The sequence below is a fragment of the Rattus norvegicus genome, chromosome X (assembly GCF_021556685.1).
Source record: "Rattus norvegicus strain SHRSP/BbbUtx chromosome X, alternate assembly SHRSP_T2T, whole genome shotgun sequence".
Lineage (NCBI taxonomy): Eukaryota > Metazoa > Chordata > Mammalia > Rodentia > Muridae > Rattus > Rattus norvegicus.
Genome location: NC_141554.1, coordinates 144,296,696 through 144,321,775, shown reverse-complemented (window position 1 = coordinate 144,321,775; position 25,080 = coordinate 144,296,696). Strand labels below are relative to the sequence as shown.

Sequence of the window (25,080 nt, the reverse complement as noted above, 5' to 3'; positions counted from 1 at the left end):
GGTTAAGGTGCAAGAAAAAAAAGCTCCGCTATTGCACAGAAGTAAAGGGAAAACTTGTTTAGAGAGAGACTGAAGGAATGTGAAGGAATGGCTATTCAGAGACTGCCCCACATGGGTGTACAGCCCACTTATATACAGCCACCAAACCCAGACAATATTGCTGATGCCAAGAAGTGCATGCTGACAGAAACCTGATATAGTCGTCTCCTGAGAGGCTTAGCCAGAGCATGACAAATACAGGGGCGAATGCTAGCAACAAACCATTGAACTGAGAATGGGACCCCTGTTGGAAGAGTTACAGAAAGGATTGAAGGAGCTTGCAACGCCATAAGAACAACAATGCCAAACAACCAGAGCTCTCAGGGATTAAACCACCATTCAAAGAGTACACATGGACAGACTCATAGCTCCAGCTGCATATGTAGCAGAGGATGGACTTGTTGGGAACCAATGGGAGGAGAAGCCCTTGGTCCTGCCAAGGTTGGACCCCTCAGTGTAGGGGAATGTCAGGGCGGAAAGGCAGGAAGGGGCAGTGGTTGGGGAGGGGGAACACCCTTATAGAAGAAGAGAGATGGGGATGGGATAGGGGGCTTATGGATAGGAAACCGAGAAAGGAAATAACATTAGAAATGTAAAGAAAAAGTATCAAATAAAAAAAGAGAGGAGGATTTTCAGAACCCAAATTTCCTGCTACCACATTTGATCCAGTGTGTATAAAGCAATTTTCTCTAGTCCTGGAAATGCTCTGATAACTAAAGCAACTTGCATTGGAATACAAAGCCCATAAGCAGTCCAGATGAGATACAAGGCTAGCTCTTTCTGTGACTTCTCTAAGATGGCGGTATCAAAATGGTCTAAAATGACCAGAAACAACTTCATCAGAAAGACACCAATGAACTAACAGCAGCTATACAGGAAAAGCTGGAGGGTGTAGTGGGCAGAAACCAATCACTGATGTGTCTTACAGGGAGTGTAAAATACACAACCATCTAAGAATGCCAGCATATACACTCACTTTGGGAATAGCAGAATATACCTTTACATTCAATCTTTTTGATATCATATTTAAAACAAGAATACTGGCCAGTATAAGGTCCAGCATTGGAATAGAGCTGGACTCTTTGCATTGACCGAAATAACAGAATCTAAATATTTTCCATAATCAGGAGAACATAGACAGCTCTATCTTGGCCTATAAATCCTAACATTTTCTTTGGTTCATAAATATAACTGGAAATCAAACTAGTGTAGAATTGATGGTGTTGTGTAATTATTGAGAGTTTATATTAGTCTTGATGGCCCCTATCCTAGAACAATGTAGAAAATAGGAAGAATCTACCTACATTTTTATTTTTATATGTATAAGTGTTTTTCCTACATGTATGTCTGCATACCTTATGGATGCAGTACTCATGGAGGCAAGAAGAAGACAGCAGATCTTTTGAAAATGGAATTAGACACAGTGTTAACTCAACATGCTAGTACTAGGAATCAAATCTGGATCCTCTGGAAGAATAGTCAATGCTCTTAACCATGGAGTCTTACCTATGTACTCAGACTGTAAGATAAGGAAGCTCAAATATTGGTTCTCAGTCAGTTACTGTGGCCTTACATCTCCTACATCAAAATACGAATATGGCATTTCTATTAATTTTCTAAGGGTGAAATTCATGAACTCTGTGATAAAATAACAGCCATTATGACTGTTTGGTTAGGACTAGTTAGGATTTTGCACACTATACCACATAAAATAAACATGAGGAGTCTCAAGTCCTATATTACTTCACTGCAATAAAAATTTCAGAATACCCAATTAACACTTTCCTTATTACTTACTGCTGCATCATGTAAAGAAAACTATATTTTCTTCATTCTTGTCACTCACAGTGTAAGGAAATCAAATTAAAATATGTAATACACATGTTTAAAACAAAGACTAGTTAAGATTTTAGATAAGTCCTTCAACATTGACTCAAATTCATTTACCCTTTATTAGAATACCTTGATCCTGACAAGGCTCAACCCCACCCCCACACCCCGAGTAAGGGAATGTCAGGGTGGGGAGGCGAGAAGGGCTGGATGGATGTGTGGGGGAACACTCTCATAGAAGAAGGGAAAAGAGCGGTGGGATAAGGGATTTATGGACAGGAAATTGGGAAAGGGAATAACATTTGAGATGTAAATAAAATATCCAATAAAAAAGAATATTATGTTTATCCTCCATCTCTCCATTCCTTGAGTCTTCTTTTGACTTATCATTATATGTCTTAAGCTTTGTACCAAATGAAAAAAATGAATAGAACACAAGCCACAGAGCGTGGCTTCTGTTGACTTAAAAGAAAACAATGGAATACCATGTTATGAAAGTATGCATTCAATACTTAATGAAAAAATTAGAAACTACCTTCTTTTTACAAATCATACTCAACATTAGCGAAGACTGAAACCTTTGTGTTTTGCTGACAGCAGAAACATATGGAAACATAAAAGAATTTGTCTCTGTCAGCTTATTTCAAAAACCATCTTAAGGAAATAATCCAAAGGAAGGATTTGTCTCTCTTCCTGTGAGTGTGAAAATCTCAGGCATAAAGTATCTTCTTGCAGCCACAATGCTTAATACTGAAAGCTGAAGTCCTATACATCTCGATGCCATGAATAAATTCTAGCACGAAAGAAACTTCACCTCTACTGACAACCCTTCATAGATAGCACTGAAAGATACTATCTCTAGAGTAGAAAAGCAATCATTATTCTTACCCAACTATGAACAGTGAGAGCTATAACAGTGACAGGCCTGCATGATATACCCACTGGTACAATAGTGTCATAAACATTGTACAAGTAATCATCTCTCCTTTTTGATTGGATTTACACCATACTTCATGACAGAGAACTAATTAATACCCAACAGTGTTAATAAGGCCAAAAGCCTGTAACAAGATAGGTTGGTTATAGACCCTAGAGGAAATTATACTACTATCCTGCTAAATGAAAATGGCAATAAAATAACTCCTAATAATATATTGCTATATCCATTGATCAGTGCATCACACAGCCTTCCTCAGAGAAGTTTCTTCTTGTAGTTACATGGTAATTAAGAGAGAGGCTCAGAAGTGGACAATGTACAGACTGTGAGAAACTTTATAATCCTCTGCCCTAAATGGGATGTCATTATCACATCACTCCTCTCGAGGCTCATGGATCTATGCAGAAGAGGAGGCCGAAGGACTGTAAGAGCCAGAGGTAGTGGATGACTGGAAAGAAAAATAATTTTCAAGAAACATCAGGGCTGAAGCATATACGAACTCACAGAAACTGTGGAAGCCTACATGAGAGCTGCACAAGCTCAAGCCAGACAAAAATACTAAAATGGTGAAAGGAATGTGGACACAAGGTCTCAACCCCTAACCACGAGCTCATGTGTAATTGATAGCTGCTAGGAAAATCAGTTTTCTTCAGTGGAGAGACACTGAGTATATCAACTACACTCTAGGGAATGCCACATGCTAATAAGTACTCCACTTAAGATACGGCAGACAGACAGAACTTCAAAAAAGAACAGTCTTGTAAAAAGATATGCCAAAAATCACACTTTATGATCTAATGTTTCCAAGAACTGATTAGTAACCATAATTAAGACAGTTCTCGCACCTTCAATTTAGTATTAAAATTGATACAGAAACATGGTAGCATGATAGTATCTCATGTCTTCCAGGCTTTATGCAATTCAAGAATGATACTCATGAACAAGTATAACAGGTTGTGTCCCCTAGGGAATTCCAATTCTTTGGGGGACATGAGATGAGGAGTGCTGTGAAATGTCATTTTCTATATATGGCATGGTTTCCATAATCATGAATTTATAATAGCCATGTTTATATGCACAATACATATACAAGATCAAACCAGCCAAATGTGCAGCAGAGAGAGAGAGAGAGAGAGAGAGAGAGAGAGAGAGAGAGAGAGAGAGAGAGAGAAGATTATGCATATCTTGGGGAAACAGGGTACTAACTTCAGTTAGGAAACTTTTGTGTGATGTAAAGTAGCAATGCAACATACAATTGTGGGAAATACAGTTGGTGACGAAGATACAGAATGGAGAGCAGTGAGCACTGTGGAGAAAAGCAATGGGAATGAATAAACTTTAAAAGGTGAAAGTACAGAAAGGAAAGACTAATGGATTAAAAGGGTAATAAAGTCAGAATTAAAGGACAGAAAAAAAGGAATGCATTAGAACATAGAGTGGGGCACGGGGACTAATGCAGATGTTAAAATTCATATGACATTACCCAAACCTATTATATGAAATATGAGTAATGTTAGTGACGTTAAAGAATGTATTAGAGAACATCAATTTGCTTTCTCAAGAGACCATTATCGGGGGCTGGAGAATTGGCGTAGCATTAAGAGCACTGGTTGCTCTTTCAGAGAACCGAGTTTTTCATTTCCAGCAGTCATAGAACTGTTAACAATAGATCTGTAACTCCAGTTCCAGATGATTCAATATATCTGTAACTCCACATCCAGATGATCTACCACTATCTGGCAATGGGAAGTGTACATATATGCTGTGAAAACACACATGCAGCCAAAATACCTGCACACACAAAATAAAATCTTTAAAGAGAGAGAACTCTATCATTGGAAGTTAACTATTCAGCATACTACGATTAAAAAAGAACAAGAACGAAAGTGCTAGAGACATCAATGGTAAGGGAGATGACAATATAACCATTAAAGACTGCATCTATTATAGAGAAAAAGAACAAGTCTTGTAATACGGTTCTCAGGAAAAGGCAACTTGACTTAAAGTACTCGTTAAAGAAAGAAAAAAGCCAGAAATGGTTGTGTTTTGTCTGGTAAAATGCCTCTTTTCTGGGGCTTGCTGTTTTGTTTTGTTAGTTACATAAATATGAGAATTTAAGTTTGATATGAACACACACACATAAAAAGCCTGGTATGAATCAATAATAGTCCAAAATATATTGAGTAGCAAATTTAAAAAAATAAGTGATTCAGAAATCAGAAATTGTGTGCCATTGTGAATAGCATGATGAAATCTTGCATCCTTTCTCCCAGTTCTGTCTAGGCTAAAATATACCTTTGTCTCCTCTACTGTGTATGCCACCTACCTTACTCACCACTTAATAGGTGTCTCAGTTTTCAAAACAACTATCAAGGCACAATGTTTCTGTCCAAGTAACCCTTGCATAAAATATCATTATCGAAATGGCTACATAATTAATTCCACTTCAACATGTAGGCACTGTATCATTTTACATGATCACAAAAAGAGAAAAACTATAATAAAGAAGATATTCAGGAAAAAGTGAGATATCATAATCACATAATAATACTGTAAATTGCTTTAAATTTTCTATTTTATTATCAAATACTGTTAGTCTCTTACTGTGTAAGATGTATAAATAATTACAGAAATTTAGGTAGAAGAAAACACTGTGTGTGTAACTATGTATATATTTTTCAGTATTATATATGGTTTCAGGCATTCCCTAGAGTCTTAGACTAGTATCACTTGAATATAGGAAACTTATATGTACCTAACTGCACACTACATAAATAGACAACTCATGGGGAGGGATGGAGTGATCCAAAACAAAATATATGAGGAAACTGGACTACATTTAAACACATTGGTAATGACCACTCTCACAAGCAATAATGACAGAAAGAAAGCATATGCTAAAGAAACCAGACATAAAATAGTTTATCCTGTATGTAAGCACATGCTTCTATATTCAAATTTAGGACAAACTGATCTCTGCTATTATTATTTTTCATTTTTATTGGATTTTTATTTACATTTCAATTGTTATCCCCTTTCTTGGTTTCCTGTCCATAAACCCCCATCTCCCTCCTCAAGCGCTCATCCCCCCCACCCCCTCCCCTGACATTCCCCTACACTGGGGGTTCCAGCCATGGCAGAATTAAGGACTTTCCTCCCATTGGTGCCCAACAAGAACATCCTTTGCTACATATGCAGCTGGAGCCATGGGTCTGTCCATGTGTACTCTTTGAGTGGTGGTTTAGTCCCTGGGAGCTCTGGTTGGTTGGTATTGTTGTTCTTATGGTGTTGTAAGCCCCTTTAGCCCCTTCAGTCCCTTCAATCCTTTCTCTAACTCCTCCATTAGGAATCCCATTCTCAGTTCAGTGGTTTGCTACTAGCATCTGCCTCTGTATTTGTTATGCTCTGGCTGAGCCTCTCAGGAGACAGTTATATCAGGCTCCTGTCAGCATGCACTTCTTGGTATCAGCAATGTTGTCTGGGTTTGGTAGCTGTATGTTTATGGACTGGATCCCCAGGTGGGACAGGCTCTGAATAGCCATTCCTTTAGTATCTGCTCCAAACTTTGTCTCCATATCTCCTCCTATGAATATTTTGCCCCCCCCCTCTAAGAAGGACTGAAGCATCCACACTTTGGTTATCCTCCTTCTTGAGCTTCAGGTGGTCTGTGGATTTTAACATGGATAATTCGAGTTTTTGGGCTAATATCCACTTATCAGTGAGTGCATATCATGTGTGTTTTTTATGACTGGGTTACATCACTCAAGATGATTATTTTCTAGTTCCATCCATTTGCCTATGAATTTCATGAAGTCATTGTTTTTGATATCTGAGTACTACTCCGTTGTGTAGATATACATTTTCTGTATCCATTCCTCTGTTGAAAGACATCTGGGTTCTTTCCAGCTTCTGCTTATTAAAAATAAGGCTGCTATGAATATAGTGGAGGATGTGTCCTTGTTATATGTTGGAGTGCCTTTTGGGTGTATGCCCAGGAGTGGTATAGTGGGTGTCCTCAGGTAATACTATGTCCAACTTTCTGAGCAACATCCAGACTGATTTCCAGACTAGTTGTGCCAGCTTACAATCCTACCAGCAATGAGGGAATGTTCCTCTTGCTCAACATCCCTGCCAGCATCTGTTGTCACCTGAGTTTTTTATCTTAGCCATTCTGACTGCTGTGAGATGGAATCTCAGGGTTGTTTTGATTTACATTTCCTTGATGACTAAGGATGTTGAACATTTATTTAGGTACTTCTCAGCCATTCAATATTCCTTAGTTGAGAACTCTTTGTTTAGGTCTGTGCCCCATTTTAATAGGGTTATTTGATTCTCTGGAGTCTTAATTTCTTGAGTTCTTTCTATATGTTGGAAATTAACCCTCTATCGGATGTAGGATTGGTAAAGATTTTTCCCAATCTGAATATACCCAAAATTATGGGACACAATGAAAGCTGTGCTAAGATGAAAACTCATAGCTCTGAGTGCCTCCAAAAAGAAACAGAAGAGAGCATACATTAGCAGCTTGACAGCACACCTAAAAGCTCTAGAACAAAAAGAAGCAAATACACCCAGGAGGAGGAGAAGGCAGGAAATAATCAAACTCAGAGCTGAAATCAACCAAGTAGAAACAAAAAGGACTATACAAAGAATCAACAGAACCAAAAGCTGGTTCTTTGAGAAAATCAACAAGATAGATAAACCCTTAGCCATATTAACCAGAGGACACAGAGAGTGTGTCCAAATTAACAAAATCAGAAATGAAAATGAAGACATAACAACAGAATCAGAGCAAATTCAAAAAATCATCAGATCCTACTACAAAAGCCTATATTCAACAAAACTGGAAAATCTGTAGGAAATGAGCAATTTTCTAGACAGATGCCAGGTACCAAACTTAAACTAAGATCAGATAAACCATTGAAACAACCTCATAACTCCTAAGGAAATAGAAGCAGTCATTAAAGGTCTCCCAACCAAAAAGAGCCCAGGTCCAGATGGGTTCAGTGCAGAATTCTATCAGACCTTCATAGAAGACCTCACATCAATACTGTCCAAACTATTCCACAAAGTAGAAACAGAAGGAACACAACCAAATTCCTTCTATGAAGCCACAATTATGCTCATACCTAAACCACACAAAGACCCAACAAAGAAAGAGAACTTCAGACCAATTTCCCTTATGAATATTGACGCAAAAATACTCAATAAAATTCTGGCAAACCGAATCCAAGAACACATCAAAATAATCATCCATCATGATCAAGTAGGCTTCATCCCAGGCATGCAGGGATGGTTTAATATACGGAAAATCATCAACATAATCCACTATATAAACAAACTGAAAGAACAAAACCACATGATCATTTCATTCGATGCTGAGAAAGCATTTGACATAATTCAACGCCTATTCATGATAAAAGTCCTGGAAAGAACAGGAATTCAAGGCCCATACCTAAACATAGTAAAAGCAATATACTGCAAACCAGTAGCAAACATCAAACTAAATGGAGAGAAACTTGAAGCAATCCTACTAAAATCAGGGACTAGACAAGTCTGCTCACTCTCTCCCTACTTATTCAATATAGTTCTTGAAGTTCTAGCCAGAGCAATCAGACAACAAAAGGAAGTCAAATGGAAACAGATTGGAAAGGTAGAAGTTCAAATATCACTATTTGCAGATGATATGATCGTATACTTAAGTGACCCCAAAAGTTCCACCAGAGAACCCTACAGCTGATAAATAACTTCAGCAAAGTGACTGGGTATGAAATTAACTCAAACAAATCAGTAGTCTACCTCTACTCAAAGAATAAACAGGTTGAGAAAGAAATTAGGGAAATAACACCCTTCATGATAACACAAAATACCTTGAGGTGACTCTAACCAAGCAAGTGAAAGATGTGTATGACAAGATCTCTGTTATTAAAGGTCAGGGTAGTGGCTGTGGTTGTAAAAAGTGAGTAGAGAGTGGGTGGATGGGGAGCACCCTCATAGAAATAGGGGGAGGGATGATGGTATAGGGGAAACTGGGGAAGGGGATAACATTTGAAATGTAAATAATTGAGATATCCAATTTAAAATAGTGAGTAGAAGGGTGCCCAACTTCAGTTTCAGGACTGACGATCAGATATTGTTGATCTTTGTGAATGCTAATTACAAAGTTTCTTTGTTTCAGTTTGTGGTAACACATCACATTGTATACTTATGATTCAATTACATAATGTTTTTTCTTATACTCCCAGGAACTAAAACCAGAGTTGATCTTGAACATGCTAGTCAAGTGCTCTGCCACTGAGCTACTCTCCTGAGCCCTACTTGTATAGTTCAGATAAAGGTAAAAGAAAATAACATGAAGGATCAATTTAAACTATAATGATGAAAATTGCTCTGGTCTTCTATTATAACTAGAAATGTTGGTAGCTCAGTGAAGATAGGTGCCCTACAGAATCTTTACTAAGGAGATGATTTCAGCAGTATATTAAAAGTAATCCAATTTTATGTATATTTTTTAAAATCTATAAATATGCCTAGTTTCTAAGATAAGGTTTACTTTTTCTGAAGTATGTGTGTGTGTGTGGGTGTGTGTGTGTGTAACTTTGTGTACAATGTACACAATAATGCGTGTTGTGATGGAGTGAATAAGAATGGTCCCATAGGTGCTGTAAGATATTTGATCAAATTGTAAACCCCAGAAACTGTGTTATTTACTGAAAATCCCTGTTTCTAGTTGTGGTGTGACCCACCCCTAAGCCCGCACCTTTAATCCCTCTGACTAGAATATAGGCATGCCCTTAAGTACATGTCTTTAGCAAAATGGTAAATGCTGGGACCTTCAGGACAGTCTCTGAAAATATGAGTTTGAAAAGATGCAATTTCTTTTTATTTTAATTTATTTTATATATATGAGGATACTGTTGATGTCTTCAGACATACCAGATGAGGGCATCAGATCCCATTGCAGAAGGTTGTGAGCCACCATGTGGATACTAGGAATTGAACTCAGGACATCTAGAAGAACAATCGGTGCTCTTCACCACTTAGCCATCTTTCCAGCCTGCAAAATGTGTAATTAATTAACCATATAAAATATAATGATGCAATATAAATTTTATAAGGAGCTTCACAGATCTGAAGGAACAGAGGTAGCTGCACTATATGCCAACTTGTTGGAAAGATACTAAGAAGGAAATAAAGACATTTAGGGAGTAGTAATCACAGGGCAAAATCACACCCAGATAAGTTTTTTGTTTATGCTAACAGAGGCAGGCTGATTCCTGAATTCAGGGTTGGCCTAGGACAGAGCAGGTTAGGCCTAGGCATGGTAGAAACAGTAATTTCATAGTGGTGTCCTACCCACCTAGCTTATTGTCTATGCTTAACAGAGACAGGCAGATCTGTTGTTTTGCAATCTTAAAACAATGTTCTTGCTGTCTCCAAAGAAATGAAGGAGTGGGGGGTAATGGGATGCTGATTCATGAGATAATCAAAAGGGATCCCAGGACAATGACTGAATTGATATGTAAAATGGAAAACTGGGCTTTTGATGTGCAAGAGATGAACTCTAAAGAGAAGTTTTAGAATAAGAAGAGAGAACATCTTTGAGAACTGTCTCAAGCAGAGCAATCTGAAAAGGTGTCTTAGGCAGGATATAGGCTACTAGCTTACAACCCATGATCTGACTTCTTGCTATTTGTTTAGACACTCTCAAACACCCTTTCTCTCAGAAATCTCCAAGCTGAGGCTTGTTCTTGGCAGAAGGGAGTAGAACTCTTTGAAAGGATTAGAAGGATTAAGAGCTTTGTCCTTGCTGGAAGAAGTGTGGCCATGTTGGAAAAAAGTATTTCACCAGGGGGTGGGCTTTGAGATCTCAAAAGCTCATGCCAAATCGTGTGTGTGTGTGTGTGTGTGCGTGTGTGTGTGTGTGTGTGTGTGTGTGTGTGTGTGTGTGTGCGCCTGCTACCTGCAGATGAGGATATAAAGATCTCAGATACTTCTCTAGCACCATACATCCATACATGTCACCATGCTCCCAGCCATGACTAAGGACTAATGGATTAAGATCTGCACTCAGACCCTCATGACTGTACAGCAAACACTTCAGACACTGACTTTCTTTCCCAGCTCCTATTTTTCATTTTATATACTTGCTGATCCTAAATACTAACTCAAAGAAAATAAAATTCTCCAATCTGCCTTATACACATGATATAATCTGAGCTACGGAACTCTGACTTAATAGTGAATCAAGCTAAAACATTAACTCTTTTGTGTTCAAAAGTTCTAATGCCTCTGCAACTTCATTATATCTTCAACTAAGCCATTTTAAAAAACATTTCATGTTTTCACCTGATTCAACAGCTAAGCAAAAAAACCCCAACATTTTCCACTACATTTAACCAGAATATTATTGATCATTTTCTATTCTTTACAAGTATAGATATCTTGCCTTGACATATAATTATATATATGACCAAATAATTTGGTTAATTTCAATAATTCAAAAGTTATTCAAATCTCTTAATTTTTATGCCTGAAGACTATTCAAAGTTGATTACATTTAACCCACTTTGTCATTTGAAGCACATCCCTGCTGATTAAAAGTTTCCACAGGAAAAATATTGCAACTAAGTACATAAGGTCCATCCAGTTCCCCAGGCTTCACAATCTTTGATGCCAAAAACATGTGAATGAACACGGTGATGTTTTCCCTACTCCTTCCTCTAACATCAGTTGACATTTATTAGATTTCAACTATATCTAAGACTTTTTAGAGATCTAAAATATACTACACAATTATGCTGTCACTTACCTGTGAAAAGGAAGAAAGCTAGCACTAGGACAAATGTATACCCAAAGTATATAAAGGTACTACCAATGCTACTGACTTGAAGTTTGATAAAAAAAATGAAGCACATATATAAAATATAAACAGATGTAAAATTTATGGTTAAAAAGGCTCTCCACCACCAACCACAATCCTGTAAAAGCAGAAAAACATACTATTCAGGTGATACCATAAAAAAAATGGACTAGCAATTATTGTTATAATACAAGATGAACTCTATAATATTATTAATTGAGATTAATCAAATGTGGTAGCTGGAGAGATGGCTAACTGGTAAAAAGCACAAACTGCACTTCCAGAGGATCCAGGTATAAGTTCCAGCATGCACATGGTAGCACATAATTCTTCCCTCACTCCAGTTTCAGAGAATCTGATGCCCTTTCACACCTCTGCAGACGCTGTACATACATGGTACACAGAAAAACATGCAGTCAAAATACCCATTCACATAAACCATCAAACAAATTTTTCTAAAATTATAATAAAAGTTGAAATTTCAAAAGCAAATTAATTAAGCACAAACACCCTCATAGAAGCAGGGTGGGTGGGGATGGGATGGGGAGTTTAGTATTGCATGATGCAGACAATAGAGAAGAAGGTTCCAGGTCAGTAAGAGATTGACTTAGGAAGTGGAAGATAGGGGCACTCCAGCTACAGGTCCCCTGGGTCCAGACACTGCCCGGACCTGAGGGACCCGGTAAACAGTTCTCTGCACACAAATCCCATGGGAGGGAGAGCTAAACGTTCAGAGGGGCAGACACGGCTGGGAAGCCAGGAGAAACTACACTCTGCCCACATTTCTGACTCTAGAGGAAAACACCTAACACCATCTGGGACCCGGGTGCACTGGGGCCCCTGGAAAAGGCGTCACAGGCCCTCCTGGTTGCCACCCTCCTGGAGAGCTCAAAAGCAGCCCCCCCCATGAGCAACTTGAGCCACTGGACCACAGGTAAGACCAACTTTTCTGCTCCAAGCAACCTGCCTGGTGGACTCAGGACACAGGCCCGCAGGAACAGCTGAAGATCAGTAGACAGGAAAGACCACATGCCTGAAAGCAGAACATTCTATTCCCATAACTGGCTGAAAGAAAACAGGAAAACAGGTCTACAGCACTCCTGACACACAGACCTATAGGACAGTCTAGCCACTGTAAGAAATAGCAGAACAAGTTAACATCAGAGAGAACCTGATGGCGGGAGGCAAGCTCAGGAACCAAAGCAACAGAAACCAAGACTACATGGCATCATCAGAGCCCAATTCTCCCACCAAAGCAAACACTGAATATCCAAACACACCAGAAAAGCAAGATCTAGATTTAAAATCACATTTAATCATGATGATGCAGGACTTCAAGAGAAACATAAAGAACTCCCTTAGAGAAACATAAGGAGAAAAACATAAATAAACAAGAAGAAGCCTATAGAGAGGAATCACAAAAATCCCTGAAAGAATTTCAGGAAAACACAATCAAACAGGTGAAGGAATTAAAAATGGAAATAGAAGCAATAAAGAAAGCACAAAGGTAAACAACCCTGGATATAGAAAACCAAAGGAAGAGAAAAGGAGTCATAGACACAAGCATCACCAACAGAATACAAGAGATAGAAGAAAGAATTTCAGGAGCAGAAGATATCATAGAAATCATCGACACAACTGTCAAAGATAATGTAAAACGGAATAAGCTACTAGTCCAAAACATACAGGAAATCCAGGACTCAATGAGAAGATCAAACCTAAGGATAATAGGTATAGAAGAGAGTGAAGACTCCCAGCTCAAAGGACAAGTAAATATCTTCAACAAAATCATAGAAGAAAACTTCCCTAACCAAAAGAAAGAGATGCCCATAAACATACAAGAAGCCTACAGAACTCCAAATAGATTGGACCAGAAAAGAAACTCCTCCTGTCACATAATAGTCAAAACACTAAACGCACAAAATAAAGAAAGAATATTAAAAGCAGTAAGGGAAAAAGGTCAAGTAACATATAAAGGCAGACCTATCAGAATCACACCAGACTTCTCACCAGAGACTATGAAAGCCAGAAGATCCTGGACAGATGTCATATAGACACTAAGAGAACACAAATGCCAGCCCAGGTTACTGTATCCTGCAAAGCTCTCAATTAACATAGATGGAGAAACCAAGATATTCCATGACAAAACAAATTTACACAATATCTTTCTACAAATCCAGCACTACAAAGGATAATAAATGATAAAGCCCAAGACAAGGAGGCAAGCTTCACCCTAGAGAAAGCAAGAAACTAATTGTTTTGCAACAAAACAAAGAAAAGGCAAGCACACAAATATAATCTCACATCCAAATACAAAGATAACAGGAAGCAAAAATCACTATTCCTTAATATCTCTCAACATCAATGGACTCAACTCCCCAATAAAAAGACACAGATTAACAAACTGGATACTTAATGAGGACGCAGCATTTTGCTGCCTACAGGAAATACACCTTAGAGACAAACACAAATACTACCTCAGAGTGAAAGTCTAGAAAACAACTTTCCAAGCAAATGATCTGAAGAAGCAAGTTGGATTAGCCATTCTAATATTGAATAAAATCGATTTTGAACCAAAAGTCATTGAAAAAGATAAGGAAAGACACTTCACATTCATCAAAGGAAAAATCTACCAAGATGAACTCTCAATCCTAAATATCTATGCTCCAAATACAAGGGCACCTACATACATAAAAGAAACCTACTAAAGCTCAAAACACACATTGCACCTCACATAATAACAGTAGGAGATCTCAACACCCCATTCTCATCAATGGACAGATCTTGGAAACAGAAATGAAACAGAGATTTAGACAGACTAAGAGAAGTCATGAACCAAATGGACTTAACAGATATTTATAGAACATTCTATCCTAAAGCAAAAGGATATATATTCTTCTCAGCTCCTCATGGTACTTTCTCCAAAATTGACCATATAATTGGTCAAAAAAAGGGCCTCAACAGGTACAGAAAGATAGAAATAATCCCATGCGTGCTATCGGACCACCATGGCCTAAAACTGGTCTTCAATAACAATAAGGGAAGAACGCCCACATATACGTGGAAATTGAACAATGCTCTACTCAATGATAACCTGGTCAAGGAAGAAATAAAGAAAGAAATTAAAGACTTCTTAGAATTTAATGAAAATTAAGATACAACATACCCAAACTTATGGGACACTATGAAAGCTGTGCTAAGATGAAAACTCATAGCTCTGAGTGCCAGCAGAAAGAAACAGGAGAGAGCATATGTCACCAGCTGACAGCACACCTAAAAACTCTAGAACAAAAAGAAGCAAATACACCCAGGAGGAGTAGAAGGCAGGAGACAATCAATCTCAGAGTTGAAATCAACCAAGTAGAAACAAAAAAGACCATAGAAAGAATCAACAGCACCAAAAGTTGGTTCTTTGAGAAAATCAACAAGACAGATAAACCCTTAGCCAGATTAATCAGAGGACACAGAGATTGTGTCCAAATTAACAAAATCAGAAATGAAAAGGGAAACGTAACTATAGAATCAGAGGAAATTCAAAAAATCATCAGATCTTACTATAAAAGCCTATATTCAACAAAACTTGAAAATCTGCAGGAAATGGACAATTTCATAGACAGATACCAGGTACCAAAGCTAAATCAGGAACAGATAAACCATTTAAACAACCCCATAACTCCTAAGGAAATAGAAGCAGTCATTAAAGGTCTCCCAACCAAAAAGAGCCCAGGTCCAGATGGGTTCAGTGCAGAATTCTATCAGACCTTCATAGAAGACCTCATACCAATACTATTCAAACTATTCCACAAAATTGAAATAGATGGAGCACTACTGAATTCCTTCTACGAAGCCACAATTACTCTTATACCTAAACCACACAAAGACCCAACAAAGAATGAGAACTTCAGACCAATTTCTCTTATGAATATCGATGCAAAAATATGCAATAAATCCTGTCAAACAGACTCCAAGAGCACATCAAAACAATAATCCACCATGATCAAATAGGCTTCATCCCAGACATTCAGCGATGGTTTAATATACGGAAAACCATCAATGTAATCCATTATATAAACAAACTGATAGAACGAAACCACATGATCATTTCATTAGATGCTGAGAAAGCATTTGACAAAATTCAACACCCCTTCATGCTAAAAGACCTGGAAAGAATGGAATTCAAGGCCCATACCTAAACATAGTAATAGCCAAATACAGCAAACCAGTAGCTAACATTAAACTAAATGGAGAGAAACTTGAAGCAATCCCACTAAAATCAGGGACTAGACAAGGCTGCCCACTCTCTCCCTGCTTATTCAATATAGTTCTTGAAGTTCTAGCCAGAGCAATCAGACAACAAAAGGAGGTCCAATGGAAACAAATTGGAAAGGTAGAAGTCAAAATATCACTATTTGCAGATGATATGATAGTATATTTAAGTGATCCCAAAAGTTCCACCAGAGAACTACTAAACCTGATAAACACCTTCAGCAAAGTGACTAGGTATAAAATTGACTCAAATAAATCAGTAGGCTTCCTCTATACAAAAGATAAACAAGCTGAGAAAGAAATTAGGGAAACGACACTTTCATAATAGTCCCAAATAATATAAAGTACCTCGGTGTGACTTTAACCAAGCAAGTAAAAGATCTGTACAATAAGATAAGAACTTCAAGCCTCTGAAGAAAGAAATTGAAGAAGACCTCAGAAGATGGAAAGATCTCCCATGCTCATGGATTGGCACAATTAATATACTAAAAATGGCCATTTAACCTAAAGCGATCTACAGATTCAATGCAATCGCCATCAAAATACCAATCCAATTCTTCAGAGAGTTAGACAGAAAAATTTGCAAATTCATCTGGAATAACAAAAAAACCAGGATAGCTCAAACTATCTTCAACAATAAAAGGACTTCTGGGGGAATCACTATCCCTGAACTCAAGCAGTATTACAGAGCAATAGTGACAAAAAAACAAAAACCTGCATGGTATTGGTACAGAGACAGACAGACAGACAGACAGACAGACAGAGAGACAGACAGACAGACAGACCGACTGACCGACCAGTGGAATAGAATTGAAGACTTAGAAAGGAACCCACACAACTATGGTCATTTGATTTTTGACAAAGGAGCCAAAACCCTCTAATGGAAAAAATATAGCATTTTCAGCAAATGGTGCTGGTTCAACTGGAGATCAGCATGTAGAAGAACGCAGATTGATCCATTCTTATCACCCTGTACAAAGCTTAAGTCCAAGTGGATCAAGGACCTCCACATCAAACCAGATGCACTCAAACTAATAGAAGAAAAAGTGGGGAAGCAACTCGAACACATGGGCACTGGAGAAAATTTCCTGAACAAAACACCAATGGCTTATGCTCTAAGATCACGAATCGACAAATGGGATCTCATAAAACTGCAAAGCTTCTGTATGGCAGAGGACACTGTGGTTAAGGCAAAACGGCAACCAACAGATGGGAAAAGATCTTTACCAATCCTACAACAGATAGAGGCCTTATATCCAAAATATACAATGAACTCATGAAGTTAGACCATAGGGAGACAAATAACCCTATTAAAAATGGGGTTCAGAGCTAAACAAAGAATTCACAACTGAAGAATGCCCAATAGTTGAGAAACACCTAAAGAAATGTTCAACATCTTTAGTCATAAGGGAAATGCAAATCAAAACAACACTGAGATTTCACCTCACACCAGTGAGAATGGTTAAGATCAAAAACTCAGATGACAGCAAATGCTGGCAAGGATGTGGGGAAAGATGAGCACTCCTCCATTGTTGGTGGGATTGCAGACTGCTACAACCACTCTGGAAATCAGTCTGGAGGTTCCTCAGAAAATTGGACATTGAACAACCTGAGAACCCAGCTATACCTCTCTTGGGCATATACCCAAAAGATGCCCCAACATATAACAACGACACGTGCTCCACTATGTTCATAGCAGCCTTATTAATAATAGCCAGAAGCTGGAAAGAACCCAGAAGCCCTTCCACCGAAAATGTGGTACATCTACACAATGGAATATTACTCAGCTATCAAAAACAATGACCTTATGAAATTCATAGGCAAATGGTTGGAACTGGAAAATATCATCCTGAGTGAGGTAACCCAATCACAGAAAAACACACATTGTATGCACTCATTGATAAGTGGCTATTAGCCCAAATGCTTGAATTACCCTAGATGCACAGAACACATGAAACTCAAGACGGATGATCAAAATGCGAATGCTTCACTCCTTCTTTAAAAGGGGCACAAGAATACCCTTGGCAGGGAATAGGGAGGCAAAGTTTAGAACAGAGACAGAAGGAACACCCATTCAGAGCCTGCCCCACATGTGGCCCATACATATACAGCCACCCAATTAGACAAGATGGATGAAGCAAAGAAGTGCAGTCCGACAGGAGCCGGATGTAGATCTCTCCTGAGAGACACAGCCAGAATACAGCAAATACATAGGCGAATGCCAGCAGCAAACCACTGAACTGAGAATGGGACCCCCGTTGAAAGAATCAGAGAAAGGACTGGAAGAGCTTGAAGGGGCTCGAGACCCCATATGAACAACAATGCCAAGCAACCAGAGCTTCCAGGGACTAAACCACTACCCAAAGACTATACATGGACTGACCCTGGCCTTCAACCACATAGGTAGCAATGAATATCCTAGAAAGAGCACCAGTGGAATGGGAAGCCCTTGGTCCTGCCAAGACTGTCCACCTAGTGAATGTGATTGTTGTGGGGAGGGCGGTAATGGGAGGTGGATGGGGAGGGGAACACCCATAGAGAAGGGGAGGGGGAGGGATTAGGGGGATGTTGGTTCAGAAACCAGGAAGGGGAATAACAATTGAAATGTAAATAAGAAATACTCAAGTTAATAAAGATAAAAAATAAAAATGGGTACAGAGCTAAACAAAGAATTCTCAGCTGAGGAATATCAAATGCATGAGGAACACCTAAAGGAATGTTCAACATCCTTAGTCATCAGGGAAATGCAAATCAAAACAACACTGAGATTTCACCTCACACCAGTGAGAATGGCTAAGATCAAAAACTAAGGTGACAATGGATGTTGGCAAGGATGTGGAAAAAGAGGAAAACTCCTTCATTGTTGGTGGGACTGCAAGCTGGTTCAACCAGTAGAAATCAGTCTGACAGTTCCTCAGAAAATTGGACATAGTACTACCTGAGGACCCAGCTATACCTCTCCTGTGCATATACCCAAAAGATGCTCCAACATATAACAAGGACACATGCTCCACTATGTTCATAGCAGCCTTATTTATAATAGCGAGAAGCTGTAAATGAACTCAGATGTTCTTCAACAGAGAATTCGATACAGAAAATGTGGTACATCTACACAATGGTGTACTACTCCGCTACTAAAAACAATAACTTCATTAAATTCCTAGGAAATGGATGGAATTAGAAAATGTCCTGAGTGAGGTCACAAAAGAACACACATAGTGTGCACTCACTGATAAGTGGGTATTAGCCCAAAAGCTTGGAATACCCAAGATACAATCCACAACCACATGAAACTCAAGAATAAGGAAGACCAAAATGTGGATGCTTCAATCTTTCTTAGAAGGTGGAACAAAGTACTCAAGGGAGGAAATACAGAGACAACATGTGGAGCAGAGACTAATAGAACCTGGGCATGCATCCCACAAACAGCCACCAAACCCAGACACTATTGCTGATGCCAAGAAGTGCTTGCTGACAGGTGCCTGATATAGTTGTCTCCTGAGAGGCTCTGCCAGAACCTGACAAATACAGATGCAGATACACACAGCCAACCATTGAACTGACAACAGAGTCCCACTGGAAAAATTAGAGAAAGGATTGAAAGAGCTGAACGGGTTTTTATCCCCATAAGAACAACCATACCAACCAGAGCTCCCAGGGACTAAACCACCATATGAAGAGTACACACGGACAGACCCATGGCTCCAACTGCATATGTAGCAGAGGATGGCCTTGTTGGGCATCAATGGGAGGAGAAGCCTTTGGTCCTGCCAAGGCAGGACCCCAGTATAGGGGAATATCAGGGTGGGGAGGTGGGAGTGGATGTGCTGGTGGAGGAGCACTGCCATTGAAGCAGGGGGAGGGAGGATGGAATAGGAGGTTTCCAGAGTGGAAACCAAGAAAGAGGATAACATATGAAATGTACTTAACTAAAATATCCACTAAAAAAATTCAGCAAATAATCTTCCCTAGGGAAACATGCACTAATTTGTTATTGCATAACAAATTATTAGACCTGAAAACATACATAACAGGCAATATTATACAGAGTGAGCAGGTTGTACTTAGGAAAATATATGTATATACATATATGCACACAAAAACAATGAAAAATAACAGCATTTGAAAGAACAAGGCAGGTGAATTGGAAGTTATTCAGGGAGGAAAGAGAAGGAAGAAATGTAATTATAATTAAAAAATTAAAGGTGTAAGAAGACATCATAATGAAACCAATTATTAGAAAAAGTGCTGTATCTCGTGATGGCTCAGGTCAGATACAAGAAAAAGTACTATAGAAATATATACAGCAGAGGACTGTCTGGTCTGGCCTCAGTGAGAGAAGAGGAACCTAACCCCGGAGAGACTTGAGGCCCCAGGGAGTGTGGAGGTCTGCTGGGATGGGGATGGGTGACATCTACTTGCAGAAGGGGATGGGGTGGGATGAGGAACAGTCAGAGGGCAAACCAGGAGGGGGATAACGACTGGACTGCAAAAAAAGATTAAAGATTAATAATAAAAATAAAATATTTAGAACTACAAAAAGGAAATATAAGATGTACCTTATACCTAATGAAATATTTTTTTCACTGGCTAAATTTAGGATCCATGAGCGACATGACTGAGGTCAATATGCAGCCTGGTCTTGCCATGTCATATGAAGTGTGCCTTTTTCCCTTGCTCGCAATGATGTGTGGTTTTGTTCTATAATAAACTCTAGCCATATATATACACTGATATTTGGTACCATGACTTCTTCTGGTTAATAACTAATGTTTAAGATGCCCAAATATTTTCTGAGAAGAAAAATATACCCACAGTATGCTTTTTTCTTTAGGTTCCTTAGTAATTGTAACACATTCTCTTTATGATAAAAATGTACCAGAGAGTACACCACTAGCTAAGTACAGTACATATGCAGTAACACACACACACACACACACACACACACACACACACACAATTTTTGAGATTTAATCTAAGATTAACTCCAACCCTAACTCTGAAATAATGTAGAGCTAGGGAGATGGCCTATCAGTTTAAGGAATGCACACACACACACACACACACACACACACACACACACACACACACACAAAGTAAAATAAATCATTTTTAAAGGGAGACTGAAAAGAGCAAAGCACTACTTTACGACACTACCAGTCATTCAAGTGCATTGGGGTCTATAAAATGAGGATGAAATAACCAGAAGTCTTATATCAGTGAAATAACCAGAAGTCTTATATCAGTGAAATAACCAGAAGTCTTTTATCAGTGAAATAAACAGAAGTCTTATATCAGTGAAATAACCAGAAGTCTTATATCAGTGAAGAGGAGAAAGGGCCCTGTAAAGCAACTACCTCGATCCCACAAAATACAATCTTGACTGAAGCTGCAAAAAAAACCTTTAATTATTTTTTAAAAACCACTATAGTAGGTCTTTTACATGTCTAAACTCAAATCAGTCACCCACTGCCATATTTTTATACTCAAATCAGCACCCCCCACTGTCATATTTTTCAACGTTAACTGAATAACAAGCAGAAATTATTGTACCACTCAAAGAGAAATCACTTTCTTTTTCAATCTTGCATCAAAGTGGCACTCTGTAGCTACATCAAAGTCAAAATATATCATTAGGAGAACGTAATATAAAACTTATTCCAAGTAGTAAAAACCACGAAGTTAATATTTATTTCAATACACTTCTGAGAACACACTAATTCCAATAATGTAAATTTAGAATACTTAAGTAACATTAATATTTATGTCCTTACCTCAGCACACAGCCGGAAATAGCAAAGCAGAACAGTTACTTCTGAACAGGAAATCATAAGAATTAAGAAGATTAGAAGGAAGGCTAACAGGTAGTACATATGAGGAGACCTGAAAGCAAGCACAAGATTTGAAGTTTTCAACATTACAAAGTGAAAGATTAGTCCAAATCTATCCAAAAGACTATCAAACAATTCTCTAATACACACACACACACACACACACACACACACACACACACACACACACACTTTCTGAGACAAGGTCTCTCTATATATCTCTGGATGTCCTGAAACTAGAACTCACTATGTAGACCAGGCCATCCTCAGAGATCTGCTGTCTCTGCCTCCCAAGTGCTGGGATTAAACCTCCATCCAACCATACAGTACTGAAGACAATGTCTTACTAACACAGTTTCAGGTTTGAGCCCCATCGTTTCTAGATTCAACAAGTGTAGCCACTTACCCATGTTTCTCTGTTTACTGTTTACTAAGTTCTCACTTGGAACTCATCAATATTTCTACACAAATTTAAAAGTATACTTTATTTTTAAAAGCAAAATGCTGTAAATGTCAAAATACCAATAGATACATTATATACCAGAAAATTACAGAATCAATTATGTCTTTGCCTTTGAAGCTCTAAAGATATGTGACCTCTCCAACTATGTCCTCATAGTGTGGTACACATAATTCTGTTAATTAATCCTTCAAACATGTGTCTTTTAAAAAATATGTATGTGGGTTGTATTTAGGTCAATCTAAAAGAACTAAGTGACTGCCTTTATTATTATAAAGCTGTTCTGATTATGTTGGGAAGACCAACGAATTTTTAAAAGTCTTCTGAAGCCAAGCATGACTGGACAAGCCTGTAATCTCAGCTACGCAGAAAGCTAAAACAGGAAGATCACAAACTGAAGCCCAGTTTATGTAACTTAGTGAGACTGTCTCTAAAGTACAAACTTAAAAAGAGCACTAGGGCTAAAAGTCAGTGCTGCAGCACGCGCTTTGAACACATAAAGCACTACTTCCAGTCTCCAGCACGATTAACTTAATTAGGATTAATTTTTAAAGCCATTTGAGAATACAGAGAAAAACATAAATTACTACTCCATTTTAATCATAAATTGAATTATATATATTTGGGTGTGAGGATAAATATCAGGGTTAGGGTTAGGGAGATAATTAACAAACATGCACATGTTATACACTCTTTTTTCAGTATAGAAAATACTGATTCCTGTTTTGATACTTTTTTGACAGATTTTTTTCCTGAAATTAAACCTAGGCCTTAGAAATGTGAAGCAGGCACTGTCCTATGGAGCTACATTACCAACCTGACAGTTTCAGGTTTCACTGCTTTCCTTTCCAACCAATTTGTCACAATACTAGTTTAGAAAAATAAGTTCTTAATGGGCACAACTAAATCTGATTTTTGAGGCCTTAAAATTTTTGTTTGAGCCAGGCCTGGTAGCGCACACCTTTAATTCCAAGATTTGCAACACAGACATGAGGGTCTCTGAGTCTAAGGCTAGCCATGTCTATAGAGATAGTTCCAGGACAGGTTTGTTTGAAAGACTATGGTCAAAGTATTATTAAAAAACAACACAGCTACTGCACTTTACTACTCTTTTAAAGCTAACCTTTTAAAAAAAATAGTTGTGTGTGTGTGTTTGTGTGTGTGTGTTTGTGTGTGTGTGTACATGTGCATGCGTGCAAACCAAAAGAGGCTGTTATGTCCACTGCAGCTAGACTTAGAGGCTTAATAGGCTTTTGAACATTAGAACTTCCTCTTATATTAATTTGGTACACACTATTCATCTTCCTTGATTTTATCTTTGAACATTACATACAAGTACTATACTATTACACTATAAATATGTACTATTATTAGGTATTAAACTAAACTTGAATTTATTGAGGTGCAGTACTCACCAAAAACAGTTTAGAATGTAAGAAAGTTGCAGAAAAATACAGCCAAAGGCTAAAAGACCACCAAGTATAATGGAAATAGTTGCTTTTGTAAGGAAAGTCCTTTGGGGACTCACACTCAGGATCTTTTGTGTATGAACTGGAAGTTCAAACTGTTTAAAAATAAAAATAAGAGTGAATAAAACAAATAAGTTCACAGACATTATTGCAATACAGTCCAGAATCTTGAACTTGAATCGAACATGCATGTCTTGGAGGCTAAAACTAGATCAATCCTGTGCAATAAAAGTATGATGTAAACAGACATACAGTGCATTATTTACATATATACATTTTAAGATTTTACTGGTTGCATAAAAGCATAAATAGTAACAGGTAAAATAATTTTGGGGGTATATTTTCTTTAATATAACAAATATTATCATTTGAAGTCAGCTGTGGTGACTTACACACAGGCATATGCCACCAAAGCCCGTTTTTGAGAGGGATTGAACCCAGGACTTCCTGTATGGTAGCCAAGCACTCAACCAACTAACATACACCTGCAGCCCTGAGTATCTGCCTTTCCAGATACATTTCAGAGCACATGACAAGATTTACTTGTGACTATACTAATAATAAATGAGCGTGTTTAAAAATTCTCTCCAATCTTACCTAAGAATTTATCTTTTAAATAAATTTATCAATGAATTTGTCAACAGTGATCTTTTTTCTTTCTCCCACTTTCTATAGAATCTCATCTCCTTTTTCATCATTTTTAAACTTCCCACCTGCTATCTCAAACTAGTTTTGTACTGTCCCCTTGTAGACTGGCCAGGGTTAGTCTTTTTTAGGCAACCTGTTTCTATTTTCCCCTCTATGCAAAATTAAGCTAAGTTCAGATCAGTAACTGATCATCCTATTTCTCACTGTTTCTTTGCCCTCTCCTCCCACTATACAAACATTTATGTTCTAAGGTAGTTGATGTCAACTTTCCTATAATATGCCCTTTTAATTGTGTTCATTAGAGATAAAAAGAAATGTAAATAACATATAATGTGGAAAATATATTAAATAGTATCTTTTAACATGTTACTGTCTTTTATTTACTTATTTTTATACTGACAATTCAATAAATGATTATAATGCTGTTTTCAGTAATATTTTTGTATTTATATAGCATATGCACAATAAGGTATTTTAGGCATCGCTCAAAAGTCAAAAGCAGTTATCTGAACATTTACCTCTTCCCTTTTCCCAAAGTCCATTCCCTAAACCTTCAGTGATGTGGAAATTCCAGAGCACAATGCAAAGAGCCTTGAGAGTGTACAAAAGGAGATAGCAGCTGATGAACTTTCCATCCACAGAATTCGATTCATAATAAAGACATCAGCAAAGACAATTCTGAGGAAGAAGATTGAGAATATCATTCTACAACATACTTCCAGGAAAATGTCATAAAC

General features: G+C 38.0%; 1 pseudogene; it reads right to left on the bottom strand.

Moving 5' to 3' along the window:
- Window positions 1-4,670: 4,670 nt before the first annotated feature.
- The window catches only part of Tm9sf2-ps1 (transmembrane 9 superfamily member 2, pseudogene 1), a 141,299-nt pseudogene continuing 120,889 nt past the window's right edge, over window positions 4,671-25,080 (bottom strand).